Here is an 18106-nt window from a genome sequence, read left to right on the forward strand (position 1 = left end):
TCTCACCTACGGAGGCCTTGGACCTTCAGCCATAATGTATTCTCACACAACACAGCTATGCTGCCGGGAAGACAACCTCCTCTCTCTCACACACACACACACACACACACACACACACACACACACACACACACACACACACACACACATGCACATGTCTTACTGACAACGAGACAGCATACAGTACATATTTTATTAGCAGCAAAGCTTGTACTTGTTTCTCAACTACCCTCGCTTATAGCCAGAAAAACTTTTAGCAGATGGTTTGCCCACCCTGTGATCAGGATTTATCAAGGTTTGCAGCGCCCTGTGCAAGAAGGAAGAATGCAGCTCGTACCATTATGAGATAAAGGCGAGATGAGGAGGGATCGCAGCCCAAGCTACCTGTCATATTTTATCATAAATGCGGTATTAAATGTGCAGATAAGTGATGAAAGAAGAGGGAGGCAGGGTGCGGAGGATTACTGTGTTGTAAGCAGGCAGATGGTGCGGTCCAGCCCCGCTCCGCCTGATCCCTCTGACAGCTGCACTAGATCCTCAGTAGAGGTGAGCTTGGATGCACTACCTCACTCAGAGTACATGATGTCTTCCATACTGACCTTGCGTGTGTGTATGTCTGTGTGTGTGTGTGTGTGTGTGTGTGTGTGTGTGTGTGCGTGCATGTGTGTACGCACGTGTGGTAAGGTGATGCGAGGCAGGCGGCATGACTGGTGGCAGCGGGGAGTAATTGTGATTGAGAGCATTACTCCTCACTCCGCCCTATGTCAGGCTGATACACACACACACACACACACACACACACACACACACTCACACATACACACACACACACCCTGCACAGCCTCTCCCATGGGTCATTCTGACACTGTCCAGATAAAGCAAGAGACGGATGGTAATGTGGATTTGTGGAAAGAGAGAGAGAGAGAGAAAGGGAGAGAGAGTATGTGTGTGTGCGTGTGTTTGTGTGGTGTATATTTATTTTTGTTTAGCTTTAGCGTGTTAATGTGTTTGCCAAAGTTTTAACTTGTGTGTGTGTGAGAGATGTGTGTGTGTGAGCGTATTGAAAAGTGTGATGATATGCATTAAGTTTTTCTGTATTCTGTGATTTTGTTTTTAAGTTTTACAAAAAGTTTTACAAAAAGTAAAATAAAAACAGTGTGACAACTTTTGATTTTTACATTTACTAGATTACTCATGAATTTCAATGAATGCCAAGTTACTAATATAAAGCCACACATGGAGAAAATTGATCAGTTAGTATATTTTTCATGGAATACCATTGGCAATGAATTCGATTTTCATCCAGCAGCATGGATTTGTAATAAAACACCATGAACCCAGGCTTATTTAATGTTACAACAGACCCATTTTACATCAGAAAAAAAAGATCCAAGTGCATTTTTTAGTCAGCAACTGTTCAAACAAAATAATTTATTGAACCTCTGAATGTAAAGATCGATAATCTAAAAAGCAATAAACTATCGCCCACAATTTATTTGTTTTTTTCTCTTTATTTCTTCATATTTTTGCTAGGTAAGGGCCTATTTTTTTTTTTTTTTAAGAAATAAATCATGTTTACTATTTCTTATATGCCACTACTTTGACTTTTGGTTTGTGAACATGATGTGATTTCCCAGCTTATGTACGTGTGGTTTCTCTTGAGAAGAGACTGCATGTCTCCAATACGGAGGCGTGCACTCTCCAAGCTGCACTTTAAGATCTGGCACTGGAACAGCAGCACACTTATGAATCTCTTCCTGTTTGTGTTTACTCTCCCTCACAGCTCTGCTCTATAGGAAGACTCGGAGGATTATGTCTCCACTCACTGGGTCAGCACCTCCAGTTTTTCTCTCATACCGATGCTAAAGACCCGTCCCGGGTCCCAGCGGGTCCCAGGCCAGCTCCATGCCAGTCTGTTGTTCCTCCATGCTCCATGTTGCTCCGCCCTGACCTGCAGCATGCCTCTGCCCACTGGGGAACCCTGCCGATGGGGCGTGTGCTTGCGTGCGTAGGCCCCTGAGCCCCGGCCCCTGTGTGGTCTGGCTGTATGTGTATGTGTGTGGTCTTCCCGGCCCCCTGCTCATCTGTCCGAGGCCTGCTAACGGCCTGCCCAGTGACCACGGCTGTTTACTTTACTTCTGTCTGCACCAACTGAACTCTGATCGCCCGCTTCCTCCAGCTGGGCCAAATCAGGCCCCAGCCCCGACCCTCGGCAGCCCATGGAGAGGCCCCATGGTCTGGGACAAGGCAGGACGCAGGGTCCTGGTGGATTAGGACACCTCCAGACCAACCCCCATGTCCCGTCTCTGCCTCCCTCTCGTCTCTTGTTCCCAACTGGGTGACTGGTAGCCATACCCAGGCATATGGTTGCTGCGAGGCTGCCTGTAATTATGCTGTCAGAGGCCTGTCCTCATTGGCCAGGGTAATTGGTCTCTCTGTAACAGTCAGTATCAGAAACAGCTCTGTCTCTCTCATAAGGGGAAACAGACAGGCCAACGACTCACTCTGAAGCAGACAGTGAGGCTGCGGAGGTTACCTTTGCCTTTTTCCATTGCGCAAGCTGTAGAGGTTGGCATCAATTAAGGATGCCTGTTCTGACAAAGAACTGAGGAGAAAATATTCTGTCTCTGTATGTATGTCTTTTTTTCTGATCATTCTTTATATTCATTGATAAATCATTTAAAAAAAATAGAAATGTGCTTGTAGATTAGATGTGGCGCTAATGACGGCCTCTGCACCCTGCCTGCTGTGTTAACCTTCTGTGTTTCTCTGATCCACCTCTATCCCCAGACAGATTAGCTTTCTATTTATTAATTTCCTTATTTACAGTGCAGGTCAAGGAGTTAAGCGCCCAAGTGCGCCACTACACACAGGGCATACGATCCTACATAAATCCACTGAGTAATGAGGCGGAGATGCCGGCATACCTGCTTCCCCCCTCCCCAACTCTCCTGCCCCCGCCTGGGGTAATTCCTCTTATTAAGGATGGATTGGTGTTGAGTGTGTGTGTGTGTGTGTGTGTGTGTGTGTGTGTGTTAAACTACAGGTCCTGGATTTGGGACTGGGGGAGTCAGGGGGAGACAGGGGAATCAGGGGGAGGCTGGTAGTGTTTAAGACCTGTGTTTGGCCAGGGAAGCCAGGAGAGGCCCTCTGGGGTCACCCTCTGCCGCTTTACAAATTGAGGGCTGTGCCGGCAGGCGCCAGGCCAGAGCGGAATGAGCGAGCCTACTGACCTGTGACCCCAGCCCGGCCCGTGTGCAGGAGCCCCTGTAACCCGGGAGAGGGGACCGCTGACCTCTGGGGGTCACATTCCTCTTCCTCCTCCTCCAAGGCTGCAGGGGATTCCTGGGTCTCCCAGCGCCCGTCCTGCGCAAATTAGATTTAATGCAGACCACTCCGAAAATAAACAGCTGGTTTACGCTTGGATTTGTCCTGGAGAGAGTGATGTTGAATAAAATGATGTGCTGCTGGAGTGGAGGTGACTGACGGACAGGAGAGACGAGAGGAGAGTAGCAAGAAGAATCTCTTTATTTTGTTCAGAGAAAAACATAAAGCTGCAGGCACTTTCTTCAGGAAGGCCTACTGGAATATTGATGTTTTTCATAAAATACTGGCATGATTGGAGTCCGTACAGAAAAACCTGAAAGTCTGTAAGTTTGGATTTTGCCCTCAGTGTAATACTGTGACAGAACATGACTTACCTAGGAGCTTTAAAAGGCTGGCATAGAATTGCTTATTTTTGGGCACATGGGACTTTGACATATCAAAGCGTACTGTCAAAATTCAAAACTCAACATTGTTGCCTATCCTGTTGTTTCTCAGATACTGTAATTTCTGGAACATGCCCACTGTGCCACAGGGTGAAAGAAAGAAAAATCTCTGTTTCATAAGCAACCTCCAAATTGCTGTGAATGTGAGGAACCCTGGTTTTCGTTACACCTCTGAAGCCCTCCATCTCTCAACCCTCCTCCCTTCATCTCTCCTTCATTCCTTGTCTTTCTGTATACAGTGTGTGTAACCGGACCTCAGAGTTTCCACGTGAGGCTGAGGGACATCTGTCTGTAATGTAACATTTCCTAACATTTCATACCAAGTGGGTAATTCCTGACAGCTTGAATCCTGTGAAAACAGAACGATGCCCCCTAACCCCTCTGCCCCCCCACCCCCAACCTCCACCCCCACCACCCACCCCAGCCTCTATCTACCAGCCTACTTAAAGCTCCACTGGCTGCTGTGTGTTGCACGGTTCCTGGTGTGGGTGGCACCAGGCTCCGTGTAAACCCCACCCCACCCACCACCCCCAAAGCACCCTCCATGCTAGTCTCTCTGGCCCACACTGGTTAACAGTAATTGCTTCAGGAAGTGTGATCAGCATGGTTCAAGGGCTCCCTAATTCTATCAGGGGGCAAGAAAGAGGGTTACAGGGGTGGAGTAGGGAGAGAGGGGCTGGGTTATACAGAGAGAATAAGAGGGGGGTGAGAGAAAGAAATACTGTGTGTGTGAGAGAGAGAGAGAGAGAGAGAGAGAGAGAGAGAGAGAGAGAGAAAGAGAGGAGAGAAAGGAAGGGTACAGTTTGTGATTGAAAACGTGTGGCTGTGTTGTGAGACTCTGAAGGATCGTCAGACCTCATTAAGCACAGAAACCATTCATATTCTTGTCAGAGGAAATCAGTGTGTGGTGCGATGGGAACAATTAAAATTCCGGATTGCTTTCGAATGTAAATGATTGATGTTTTTATCACAGGCATTTATAGAGAGCAAGAGGGAGACATTATAACCTCCAGTGCAGAACTGGATGAATCACTCCAGCTAGTGTTGTTAAGCCACTATATGGCTGCTGAGGGGCCCTTCACTGCTCCTCTGGACTGTCAGATAGTGTATTTAGCCCATTAACACAGTAAATGCCAAATACCGTTAGAAGAAGACCATTCAGGTAAAGATTGTCTGTTAACTTAGACAATATGATTATTAATTAATTTTAGAGTTTAGATGAAACTGATGATGAAGTGCCACATAAGTTGTGTCATGATATTTAGGTAAAATGTGTGTGTGGCTGGCTGGGGCACTGGCATAGCGCCCCTCACACCCATGAGACAAAGGGGCCAAGGGGTGATGAGAATTTCCTCCACAGGTCTCTGAGCCTGTCCCCCCTGTCTACGGAGCGGTTAAACCTTGCCACTGGAAACACATCCTGCCCCATCACGTCACCCTGTAGCTATAGAGATGTCCTGGGCCACAGTGTTTCCCACCATGGCTGACAGGGACACAGACAGGGAGAGGTGTCACACCACTGCCAGCGGCTGGGGCTCCTCATGGCCGTGCCCAGACCATGCAGTGTATGTGTGTGTCAATGCATGTGTGTGTGAGTGACAGAGAAGGTTTGTGCATATGCGTGTGTGTGTGTGTGCAAAGTGTGCGTGAGTTTGCAAAGACAAATCTTTCGCCAGCACGGCTCCCATAAGAGCCCCCCTCAAAAAGGCCTGCTGACATAATATAGAATAGCAGGAAGACGGGACATCTGAGTGAGGCTGCTGGAATTTTGCCATTGCATGCGACTTCGGACACTCCTGCCTTCCCATGTGTGTTGACTATGTGTTACAGAGAGAGAGGGCGAGAGAGAGAAATGTCGAGTAGTGGAAAATGATCCAGAGATCTGGCACATGACTGTTAAGTGTGCCACAGCTGAGGAAAGACAGGGTTTCAGAAAGATGTGTGTATGTGCGGAAGCAGAGGTGGATGGGTAGGGGGTGAGTTATTAAGTCCAGAGAAAACGTTATTGGCTGTCCATGATAACTATGATATTTAGGGGCTTTGTGCATGTTTTGGTGAAATATATATTTTATTTTATTTAAACTCTTATGATACTGTATCCTTCTCTGAGGTTGGGCAGACACAGCTGGGTGGAGGGGGGGAGGCTGAGAGAGAGAGAGAGAGAGAGAGAGAGAGAGAGTGCTGTGTGTAGTGAACTGTGAGTAGTAGGTAGACCATGAGAGTCCGCTCTGCTCCATATCTGTTTACTACCCCCAACACCTTGCTGAGCCTCCTCACATCATAGCTTCTACCGTTTTCACACAGAAAGCACATGCACAGACACATGCATGCACACGTTCACTCATTCTTTGTCTTTCACCAGGTTTGGCTGGACTTGCTCGGTGGGCCTTTTCCTGAAAGATGAAGATATACTGAGCTCTTACAGCTTCTTACAGCTTAAGAAAAATGTCTGGATTTTACTAGATGTGGTGCTCTCAGCACAGAACACAGCACACCTTTTGAGAATACACTTAACGAAATGTTGGGTATGTTTGTTGTGTGCACTGGCCTCTACCACCCTGGGTTGGGTATAGGGGCGCACGTGCTTAGGCACAGGGTTAGTGTGGATGGTGGTGATGGTGGTCAGGTCCAGATGTGGGGCCTGCAGTCTTCTAGTCATGCAGACTAAACCTGTGGAGAGAGGAGCTCCAGACCTCCATAGGCACAGGCCTTCGCTGTAGGGCTGCTGCCCACATGTGCACCTTCCAGCCTGGGCGGCCACGCTGCGTTACACACCCCATTTGCAACAAAAACTTGTCAATAAGGCTGGAATGTTGCATCACATAGGACAGGGAGGGGTGGAGGTCTATTGGGGTGTTAGGGAGGTAGCCTCCTGTAAATGCCACCTCTGTTTGGTAGAGTGAACCTCCCTAGAATAACAGAGCTGGAGCCAGATAGTGGACCATTAGCTCAGAAAGAGTAATGAACATGACAGACGGACAGCAAAATTCAGGCTTGGTCAGATAGTGTGCACACATGATTCTTCACATTTGTTTTAACCTGCTTGGAGTACCAAAAGGGAGGTGGTGGGTGGGGTGAGGTTACTTCATCAGGATCATTCGATAGTATCACATGAGTTGCCAAACCTGTAATTGTTAACTGTAACTTTCTGGTACTTATTGTATTTATGTGACAAATCCCACCTATGTAGTACTCCAAATACTGCTTGGCCCAGGTCTGGTTGAGTATAATGTGGCTCTCTGTGTATCCACTTGGACAGACGGTTTACCAGCATATTGAGAGGCTTAATGGAAACTCCAATTGTTCCAGAGTGGAGGAGGCAAGCTGGCAGGGCTTTAAGCAGGTACTGGAGGAACGGCATGATGGAACGAGAGTTGAGGGTTGAATGCCAGTCAGGATGTTCACTCCAGTCATACGTGAAGTGTTTTGGTGTAGACATCCAACCTCCATAAGGTGTTCTGGTCCTTGTTCCAAACCTACCTGAATGAGAGTGTAAACTGAGCGCAGGGCCAAACCCCAGTGTGTCCCTCTGTTCAAAGTGCTGACTCTGGGAATGGGGATAGGGATTGGGATAAGAGGAAACTTAATTGATTTGAAATTAGGCAAAGGAATGGTGTACTCTGTGTCTAACTGGAGAGTCAGTGGAGACAGTCCAGCGAAAGGATGTACATCTAGAAGCCTGGTGAAACTGCCATGGTCTGTCTATCATGTTCATACATCAGCAGCTAATATTTGTTCTGCCTCAAAAGTCATAGAAGTCAGTGTGGTAGAATACAAACTTCCATAAGAGGAGAATCAGCCACTATCATCCCCAGGACTTAAACATTTCCTTCCTCTTAACAATTTGTTCCTATCGCTCACTTCCTGCTCAGCCTCAGCCTTCATGCCAGCCAGCCCTCAGAGAGATGCATGATATCGTATCTCGATTATGACTCATCAGCTTAGATTATTACGCCTTGCGAGAAAAGGCTTCCTAAAGAGGCAAAGCGCTACGTCAAATCTTTCAACTTCAGATCAGAAGCCCCTCTGAAAGTGTTAACGTGAACCAAACGGTTAAAAGACACGTCTGGTCGAGTCGAAATGGAAAGTGACTGTCCTGCAGTTTCCAGTCAGCACATTGCCCTTGAGTCAGAGGTGGGGATGGGGCAGAGAAAATCACCCCTAGTGTAAATATACATCCCCACTATGCCATTGTACCGTCTCTGTGCCCTCGTCACCCACGCAGTGCGGTGAAACTCCTTCCTCTCACCTCCCCATCCTTCCATCACCCCTGCCATTGTACTGTAACCTTACTGTCTCTCCTTCTTTCCTGTCCTTGGCTTTGGGGTTTAGTAGGCATTTATGTCTTTGGCTGGTGTGCAGCGTCGGGGGCTCCTGTCTGCGCCGGGAGAAAGCCTCTGTTGTATTGCTGCCCTTCGCCCTCTGGGGTTGTTGGCTTGTATTCTTGCGGCGCCGCTGCCTTTACAGGTGAAAAGGCAGCCAGTGGTTTTCAGGGAGGTCTGTCAGTGAAGCAGGTAGAGTGCAGACTTCTCCTCTGATCTGCCTCCCACTGGGGAGAATTGCATAGCCTCAGTGGCCCCTGGACGTTTGACGTTGGAGAAATATTTTCATAACTGATTGTGTGTGTTTGCGTGTGTGTGTGTGTGTGTGTGTGTGTGTGTGTGTGTGTGTGTGAGCACCACTGTGTCATGCTCCCCAATTCGAAATGTCAAAAAAAAAAAAAAAGTGTGGAAAAAATGTAGCTGCTCGATAACCCCCACCCTGCGTCTCTCCTGTGCTTCTCTCCCTCATCGTAGAGTATTTGTATTTCATACCAGAGATATAGGGAGCGGGACTGGAATGCACCAAGCTCTGGTTTCTGAGTGAAAGGCATTTTAATACTTTTGACACTAATCACAGAGTTCGCATATTGGTTTGATTTCGGCAGATCAGGCTCTAATGGCCAAACACTCTCAGGCTTAATCAATGTGTGAGTGGATGGGGTAGGTCTGGGCCTCACAACCACACAGGTCGCCGAGTGTGTGTGCGTGTGTGTGTGTGTGTGTGTGTGTGTGTGTTTGCTGGGATAGAGAAGTGAAGGGACATATTGGTTGTAGTTTCTCTCCCTCTCCTCCTGTGTGGCTGATCCCATTGTGAAGTGCAGCAGGATGAGGTAGTAATGTGTTGTGGACCTGACCTGTTGTCTGACAGACACACAGCTGGATGTACAGAGTGCTAATGGGCTGCGAGTGAAGAGACTCCAGCTGGCTCCACAGTGTGAGTGGGACCAATACCCTGCCTCCCGTAAACTAAAGGTCACAGGTTCAATCCCAGGTTCTCCAGATAAGAGCATGAACAAAGTGCCTAAAAAAGCAAAAAAAAACCAAAAAAAAACATACATACAGTACATAGAGCTGCAACTAAGGGTCATTGGTGACCTCAACCTGAATCTATTTTGTATTTTCCCCAGTCTGTCATAATGCTAGAAAAGTTGACTTTAACACATTTGGGTATTTCTACTGTCAGCAAAGTGTAAAATGGTAATAATTAATAACTTTGTAATGTTTGCAAGGATAAAGAGAGGTTTGGCTACCCGGTAAACTGTTCTGTGCAATTAGCCAGATTGTCCATGCAAAAATGTGTCTTACATTTTTTCTTTCTCTCAATCTCAATCTTTCACTCACCCTCATCCTACCCAGACCCTGTCCTGGAAACCGAGACCTGGTCTGTTGTGGTTGAGGCTTGGACACTGCGGTTGCCAGATTGTAGGCTTATCCCACAGGAGGGTAAGCAAACAATTCAGAGAATGTCAGATGGGAAGTCTGATGGGAAATATACAGCATGGCAGTACAGATCAACTTGACAGGCAGGAAAGGAAAGCACATATGTAGAGTTCTATTCCAAAATGCCCAAATGTTATATAGTAAATCCTCACCGGAAATTCATCAGTAGTCCTATCATATATCTCTAAAATTCAGCATATCCAGTCTGTAAAAGTACTATCATTTTGGCAAATAAAAGCCTGAAAAATGTATTTGTCTACAGCAATCACACTGTCACAAAACTACAGTTTGGTCACTTGATACCGGAATGTAATCTTAAAGTCAAGGTCTTTAAAAAATGTTAAGTATTGCAGATATGAGAGGAGGCCAGATTGTGAAAGCTAAAATGCAATAGACAGCAGGCCTGCTGTGTGGCCTGGCTGCGCTGAGGGAGTTTAAACAGATAATACGTCTTTCGCTTGTGACTGATGAGCATACACACACACACACACACACACACACACACACACTCTCAAGATCCTCGTGGCATGCTGACTGTGTTTATCTCAGCCCAGACACTAGGCCATAAAGCACGGTCGTTCTGAGCGCCCAGGCCAGCTTTGTACTCCTGTCTGCCCGAGAAACACCAACGCAGCCTGGGTAGAGACACCAGACCAAGGGCCCCCTCCGCTGGAGAGCATGGAGAGTCTTGGCTGATCGGCTGATGTGTGACAGTGTGTGTTTACTTATTACAGGGTTGACTGTATGTGAAGTGACAGTGAAGATGATCCATTATAGCCAAGTCCAGGTCCCAGAGAGATAAATACTGGGATGGCCAAGTGCCACGGGGCCGATTTAAACAGTTTTAGTCCGCAAATCAGTTTGTAGCGAAAAGAGCACAGTGAAAAGTGTCCCCCCTACTCTCCCTGTGTGTGCGTGTGTGCGTGTGTGTGTGTGCGCGTGCGCGTGTGTGTGTTTTGAATAATACAAACCTCAATACTGCTGTATTTCTTCTTTTGTCAAGAAGGAGAATGTCTCTGACAGCAAAACCATAGATTCAGTAGTTAACTGTTAGCAGGCTATAGAGACAAGCACTTTGATTTGTGGCCATCATATTAAAAAGAAAAACTTAATTTGACAGAAAATAACATTTTGACGTGCAAGTACAAATTTAGTGCCAAAGTATCACTCTTTGAGGATAGTGACAATTACAAAATGTAGAAAATTATTATCTGTATTTGCAAGATGTCCCGACTACTGGCCATGTTTATGATTGTTTCATTGGACTGAAGATTTTACTGTCAGTTTTTATGGCTGAATAATGGATACAAGGACTATCAGTATGTGGCAGTGTATTAAAAGACTGTGAATGATTTGTATCCATTTAGATTTTTTGTAAACAATGGAACAAAATGGACCCACTTGTTGAGCTACAGTTAGATGTGAAAATTGCAGGTCTTACCCTTAAGAATCCCTTAGATTCTTTCATATTTCATATACTCAAAAAAACGGTTAGAGAGTGAAAATTAAACTACTTCATAACTCCATACAGACTAAATGAAGAATTCATTGAAAGACCATTACCATGTGTAAGTACGTGACACAAAATGAAATGGCATCCTATTAAGCACAGTGTGCTTTCGCTGCTGTCCACTTCACAGTCGCGCTGGTTGAGGGCCTTATAGTGGGCATTCAGGTGCTGAGACTGGCTAATGGCATTCTTACCTAATGGAGGATGTGTCTGCTGCAGGCTGTTTGAACGCAAAATGGAGCTTCCCTGAAATGGGGCCAGCTTCTCCCCATGTCTGCCCTCTGGACTCCAAATGCCGCCTGGAGTCTCCAATCTGCTCGTATTAATGCACATGCAGTGGGATTTGTGCTGGTCTGCGTTCTACCTCAGCAGCTTTTTGTTCTCTTATGGAAATTGCAATAATGGATGTCTCTGCGTGGGTGCAATGTGTATTATATCAGCAAGTGTCTGTGTGGCTCTGTGCGCGCATGTATGTGTCCCCGCATATAGAGAAGAGAGAGTGTGTGTGTGTGTGTGTGTGTACACGCCCGTATGCGTGCGTGTGTGTGCGCCGTACGTTCGGGGCAGTGTTTATGCTAGGCTGTGATTAACACCGTCCAGGTGCTCTGTTGGCAGAGCCGTCCGGCCGCTGTTTTAGACACTCACACATTTTCCCTGTGGCTGGGTCCAGTCATCCATATTTACAGAGCTGGACGCGCCAACATGCTGAACTGTTGACCACCATTTATTCTAGGACTGTCTCATAAACGATGCTTCTCCATGGAAAGAGGGAGAGGGAGAGCGAGAGGGGGAGAGAGAAAGAGAGAGATGTGGGTGGGGGGAGGCAGAATTCCATAGTGACAGTGAGTGTAAGTCAGTGGTTGAGGATGGAGGGTGGAGGAAAAGGAGTCAGGGAGTGGAGGATAGAGGGGAAAGAGAGAGCGAGGGGGAGGGACGGAAGAAGGTGTGTGTGTGTGTGTGTATGTGTGTGGAGCTCCCGAGGTGTGATGGTCTGCTTCAGGGGGAACGAGTCGAAGATGGATGCCGCAGACAGCGTTGAGACAGCTTTCAGACGGCGTTGAGCATTTCATTAACCCTATCTCCCCTGGTCTAGACAGGAAGGCCGGGCGGGCCCAGGCAACGCACAACCGCTGCCCTGTGAGGGGAGCTGGTCCCAGGGCCGGGTCAGCGCTCCACGGCTCCCCAGGGGAGCAGGAGCCTGTTTGTTTAGCACCGGTTGTGTACAGTGCCGCATGTATCCACAGTCTGTTACTGTGCCGCTCTCCAAAATATCACTTCAATAGCGCTTCACTATCCGCACCGCTCTGCGCTGATGATCGAACCCATAACCAAGAAAATGTCAGGAAGTGAAGAGAAACAGGGAGACAGGGAAGAGGTGAAGAGAAGGCCAGTGTACAAAACACAGTAGATAGGTGAGATAGGTGAAAAGAAAGCTATTTCATATATTTCATTTTTGAACTGGAGTGCACTGAATGGAATAGACATTCTGGAGAGAGAGAGAGAGAGAGAGAGAGAGAGAGAGAGAGGGAGAAAGAGTAGAGTGTACTGTATAGTCCCGTTGGAAAACCTGTCTTATTCAATGATATGTGAGGAAGGTTGTGTAACTATTGGCTGTGCTGTGCGCAGTGGTGTAATCTCTGGCATTTAACACTAACGTCACTCCCACACTGTATCAGCATAATTATGCACCTGTGTTTTTGACATTTTACTGGAATATCAAATAGCTCTAAATAACCATTTGGATTTGTGTAATATATTTTTGAAATAATTAGTAGCATCAGTTCCATACATCCATTTGAAAGGTGGAAATAATCAATGAATAAATTGCATATGAGTGACAAGTGTTATTGTAAAACAGATAGCACAGCATAATTTACATAAAAATCTACTACTGTTGCTATATGCCTTACCGTTGGCTAACTATGAAAGAGAAGGAGGCTCCATAGATGAATGGCTGCCCAATATATCCAATGATAGCACTAAATAAAAATGAATTCTAGTCAGTGATCTCCTTCAGGCAACACAATCCAATGTAAACAAAAAGCAAATATATTTTCAGGATCATGTTAATTTATGTTTTATTTTCCAGAAAAGCGCACATTTTCATCTGACTTACATCAGTCTGATACTACTTATTATAATATGAATTAGTGTAAAGGTACATGCCGTGTATATACTAGGAATTTATATCACACAGATTTATATGAGCTTAAAAGGGTAAACTCTATTTCATAAATAAAAATGAAGGCACGTAACTGAATCTACCCTGCAGCTCAGCAGAAACCTCCGCAGCACGGCTCTAAAAGAACAGGGTTGCACAAGCCAAACAAGTGGTAGAGACTTCCCCCTTGTAAAATAAATATGATGTCAAACAGATGTAGGTTATTAGTGGTGTGTGTTTTAATTGCCAGGCAGGAAGATTGGATCTGATTTCAGATGGAGATATTCTCAAAGATGAGCTGCCCTTTTGTACACAGCTGTAATCAGTGAGTAATTAAGAACTTGAACTGATATATCTCATCTTTTGATTCAGTCTTGAAACAGAATTTAGCCATTCACGCCAGACGTCATAAATGTGGAAGTTATTTCAGCCTCATGCAGCCTCAAGTAAAATACAATTTTCAATATTGCTTCAGAATTTTAGAACATTATATCACAACTGATACGACGCCGTTGTTTTTTTGCATTTTGTCTATATTTAGAGATTTTCCTTCACATCTTGAGAAAATCCTAGAGGCTCCAGCCTGACATCCCCACATTCCCATCCGTTGCTTTAAAGAAGCCAATAGTACAACCTGTTTACAGCACTCCCATAACCCCGCTGCTCTGACAGTGAGAGAAGAGCGTGCACTTTTGATTAAACTACCACAGCCGTATGTTTACTTCTAGCTAAGTGGAGGTCACAGGCATTTTTTTCTTTCATTTTTTTCTCCCCCCCCCCCCCCCAATAAATCTCTTTCCGGCCGGGGGAGAAGAGGCTTAGGGCAGAGGGAGAGAGACCCCGCACTCGGTGGTCCTCTGTAGCCGGCGCTAGGGAGAGCAGGAGCTAAAAAAATAAACTCTCCCTTCTGGCACTGAGGGTGGGCGATGCCACTCTGCGACAGGGGACGGCGGGGCTCTGGTGAGTGTTACTCAACTGTCACTACCACCCCCCCCACACACACACACCCTGACCCCCCCGCAGCCTCCTCACCCCTTCCACCCCATCACCGTCCCTGTGGAGTGGGCTGGGCAAACAGGACAGGGGCGGGGTCAGAGCCATGAGGCATTCCCTGCATTCCCAGCCAGCAGCGAGGCGGCAGGTACACACACACACACACACACACACACACAAACACACACACACACACACACACACACACACACACACACACAAACATGCACAAACATACACATATGCATAAGAAGGGGTTGTCATACACACTTACACATACACACACAAATACACAAATGCACATATGCACACAAACACACTCAAGGGCGCGCACACACACACTCTCTCTCACACACACACACACGCGCACACACACACACACACACACACACACTCAAGCACGCACACACACAAACAGGCATGCAGGCACATATGCACACACTCACGCTGCTGCAATAGTGCAGGCCACCAGGGCACACGTCACTGTTGTCAGATTGAACAAGACACAGAGCTAATCCAAACCAGCTCCAGGCTGCACCTTGAAGCGCACACACACACACACACGCATACACACACAGACACACACACACACACAAGCACATGCATGTATCGAAACATGCACACACACACAGGTACGCTCACTATCTACAAAAGATTCTTATCCTTCACAAACAAATCCTTTTAATATATTTGTGTTGTATGTGTTTGTATGTATGTGTGTATGGGTATGTGCGTGTGTGTGCGTGTGTGTGTGTGTACGAGAGAGAGAGAGAGAGAGAGAGAGAGAGAGAGAGAAAGCAAGAGAGAGACCAGCTGCTTAATGTTTAACTGGAGCAGCTCTTAGTGGACTTGGCGTGCCCTGACAAAATCCATTTTGTGATGGAGCTGTGATTACAATGATAGGCCTGGAATTATGATGTTGGCTCTTCCAGGCTTGGTATGTTCACAGCTGTAGAGTGCACCGTCTCCTATGCACTCATCCTCTCTCTCTCTCTCTCTCTCTCTCTCTCTCTCTCCTTCTCACCTCATTACAGCGAGGGGTGTTCACACTAATTTGCTGTAAGAGTTTGCTAATTCCACAGCAGAAAAAAATGAACAGGTTGAACATATGTGTGGTGTCCATATGTGTCAAGTAATTGCATGCCCAGAGAAAAATAGAGTATAGAGATATAGAGTTGCTATTCATATTAGAAATAAGTCATGATTTTTGTTTCTGTTAAGGTTTCATTGAGGATTTAATAGATATATACAACCTAGCCCTGACTGATATACGGTATAATAACCATCTGGAGTTGTTTTCTGATATTCTCCTCATTGTTTGATGAAACTTCATCTTATTAGCAGTGATCAGTGAGATGAAGTTGACCTTCTGAACCCCACTCAAACAGAACACAAACCAAATGTGCATTTAGCACAAAGCTCTCCCAGCATAAATTGGACTCATTTGAGATACTCTGAGAAATCAAACCCCATCGTGCGGAGATGCTGAGATACATTTTTCCATTCCTCCTTATTCATCCAATTCAGATCTAATCTCCTCAGTCTTCTCTCACAGTTGGTTCAGAATGGTAAATACATGATGGCAGCGCGTACTCACACACAGACACACACACACACACACACATGTACAGACACACACACACAGAACTGAGAGCCATGCTGGTTTGAAGCCGCCCAGGTCCTGAAGAATGCTTCAGTTTATACTGCTGTGGTTCACTTAACCATACTGGTACACTAAACACTCTTGTGTGTGGCGCTCCCATTGTGACTGTATCTGTCCTTTTGCTACTCTACAGTTGGATAGGATTTTGTTTCTTCTTCTGTAGTATGTGAATGTATGTGTCTGTGTGTGTTTTTGTGTGTGTGTCTGGCTGGATTTGTGTGTGTGTGTCCCAGCTTTGGGGTCGTGGGCAGGGTGATTGCCGTGCCCTCAGGGCTGGTGTGGCGGTCAGGAGGACTTACGCATGCACACATACACCTCAATACAACACAATCACACACACACACAAACACACTTCTCTCCCCTCTCTGCCGAGGGTCTGGGTGTTCCACAGCAGACCCCTCTCTCCTGCTTCGGCCTTCCCCTGCGCACTAAATGTTATCCTTTGGGCTCCTAATTGCCTGTAATTTGCTCGTTGAAAGAATCCCCAGCTTGTCTGGGCCAGTGACGCGGGGTAACCCGAGAACCCCTGAGGGGGAGGCAGGGGAGGAAGAGTGGAGGAGGGAGGGAGGAGATAGAGAGCCAGGGGAAGGAGGTGGATTAAGGGGGCAGGACGTGAAGGTGAGGAGGAGGATGAGAAGAGGAAAAAAGCACAAAGTTGAGCAAGTTTGGCTGAAACATCAGCAGTTGTACTCTCAGGTCCCATTTAAGTTGTTTTGAGATTTGACAATGTTCCAGTGTTGGCAAATAAAGGGTCTTCACATACAGATTGGGGCTAGCTAGTGATTTCCAGGTCATTCTCTCTATTTGTGGATCATCATGGCTATTAATCCATTAAAGTTTACCCTCTTTACATCATCAAAGGCATCATGCATGCTAAGAGTTTGAAATATTTTTAGCTCCTAAAATTGATAAATCCACATTTCCAGGGATTGTGGTGCTGTAACATTATTTTCAAACCACCCAGAACTGATTCTGGAACAGACAAAAAGGAAGGGAGTTTAAATGTGGCTGCCTATATGGAACGGGCGAAACATTATCCTTCCTATCACGCCACAGAGACTACATGAAAGCAGGACTAAACTTGGCTCTTGGAGAATAAATATATTTTAAAGATTTAGTCTTTCCTGTCAAATAACTCTGCTACACTGCGACATGTTAGAAAATTAGTGTATTGTTTTCAACCCAGCAAGTAATGAGGAATGACTTAGAGTAAGAAAGCAGTTCTGAACTCTTGTAGGTCATTTGGAAAGGGGGAGCGGATGGAGGCTGCGGGGAAAGAAGGACATAGAAATGTCACACAGGTTGCAGTTGTCAACAGTATATTGAACACTAAATGAAGATTAAATAAAGGAGGAATTGGAATAAGCATTTTATGGTAGTGCAATGTTGGAATGAGTAAAATTCTTCAAGTTACAAGAACTACTTCACTAAAATGAAAAAAATAAAACATATTGTAATAATAAATAATAATAAAAAAACAAAAATACCACCCTTACAAGTGTTTATGAAGCCAAAAAGAAGTAACCCTTTTAAAGACTAAAACATATATATATATATGGAAATATCATTTTCCTCATCTGTCCATTTGTGTGGAGGGTGATGATACCCAAATGACTTAGAAGAAAGGAGAACATTGGCTCAATTTAATTGGCAATGCTTCATCTCCCCCCCCCCCCCCCCCACCCCCCCCCCCCCCACACACACACACACTCACACACACACACACACACACGCAGTCAGTCACAAACTTCCCTGATCAGAGCATAGTGTGGTCTCATGGACAGGATGTAAGGTCTTGATTGTTTGCTTTAATTTCCTGTGGTAAGGGATGATGAGTGCCTGCTTGCCTGCCAGCCAGCTCCGCTCTCCTGTCTCTCCCAGCCAGTTCAAGATGCCTTCCTCCCAGTGTACCAGAGAGAGCAGAGCGAAAGCCAGACGTGCGTGTTCCCAGATCTATTTGTCACCGAACAGTTTCCCTTAAGTCCCCCTGGTCCCCACCATCCCCCCCCCCCCATCCTGCCAGCACCCCCACCTTCACATCGCTCCATACTGCTGTGGACAAGGTAAACTGCCGGGCCGCAGCTCCATTTAAGCATACAGTTGATTGCTATGAGATTACACTGCTCCCTTTCACTTGGGGTCAACGTCCTCATGTTTGACAGTTGGAATCACAAGCAAATTGTGTCATTTCCTACTTGTTGCAGCTCTCAGTGTGTGTGTGTGTGTGTGTGGCTGCCTGATCTCCTC

General features: G+C 46.2%; 1 protein-coding gene across 1 annotated transcript in view; it reads left to right on the forward strand.

Annotated features, from left to right (window-relative positions):
* The window catches only part of def8 (differentially expressed in FDCP 8 homolog), a 150223-nt gene extending 132448 nt beyond the window's left edge, over positions 1-17775 (forward strand). The window contains exon 12 of the transcript XR_013505057.1: positions 17766-17775. The gene's annotated coding sequence lies outside the window, so the exon portion shown is untranslated. The remainder of the gene's footprint in view (positions 1-17765) is intronic.
* Positions 17776-18106: the final 331 nt, after the last annotated feature.

This window comes from Centroberyx gerrardi, chromosome 1 (assembly GCF_048128805.1).
Source record: "Centroberyx gerrardi isolate f3 chromosome 1, fCenGer3.hap1.cur.20231027, whole genome shotgun sequence".
Classification (NCBI taxonomy): Eukaryota; Metazoa; Chordata; class Actinopteri; order Beryciformes; family Berycidae; genus Centroberyx; species Centroberyx gerrardi.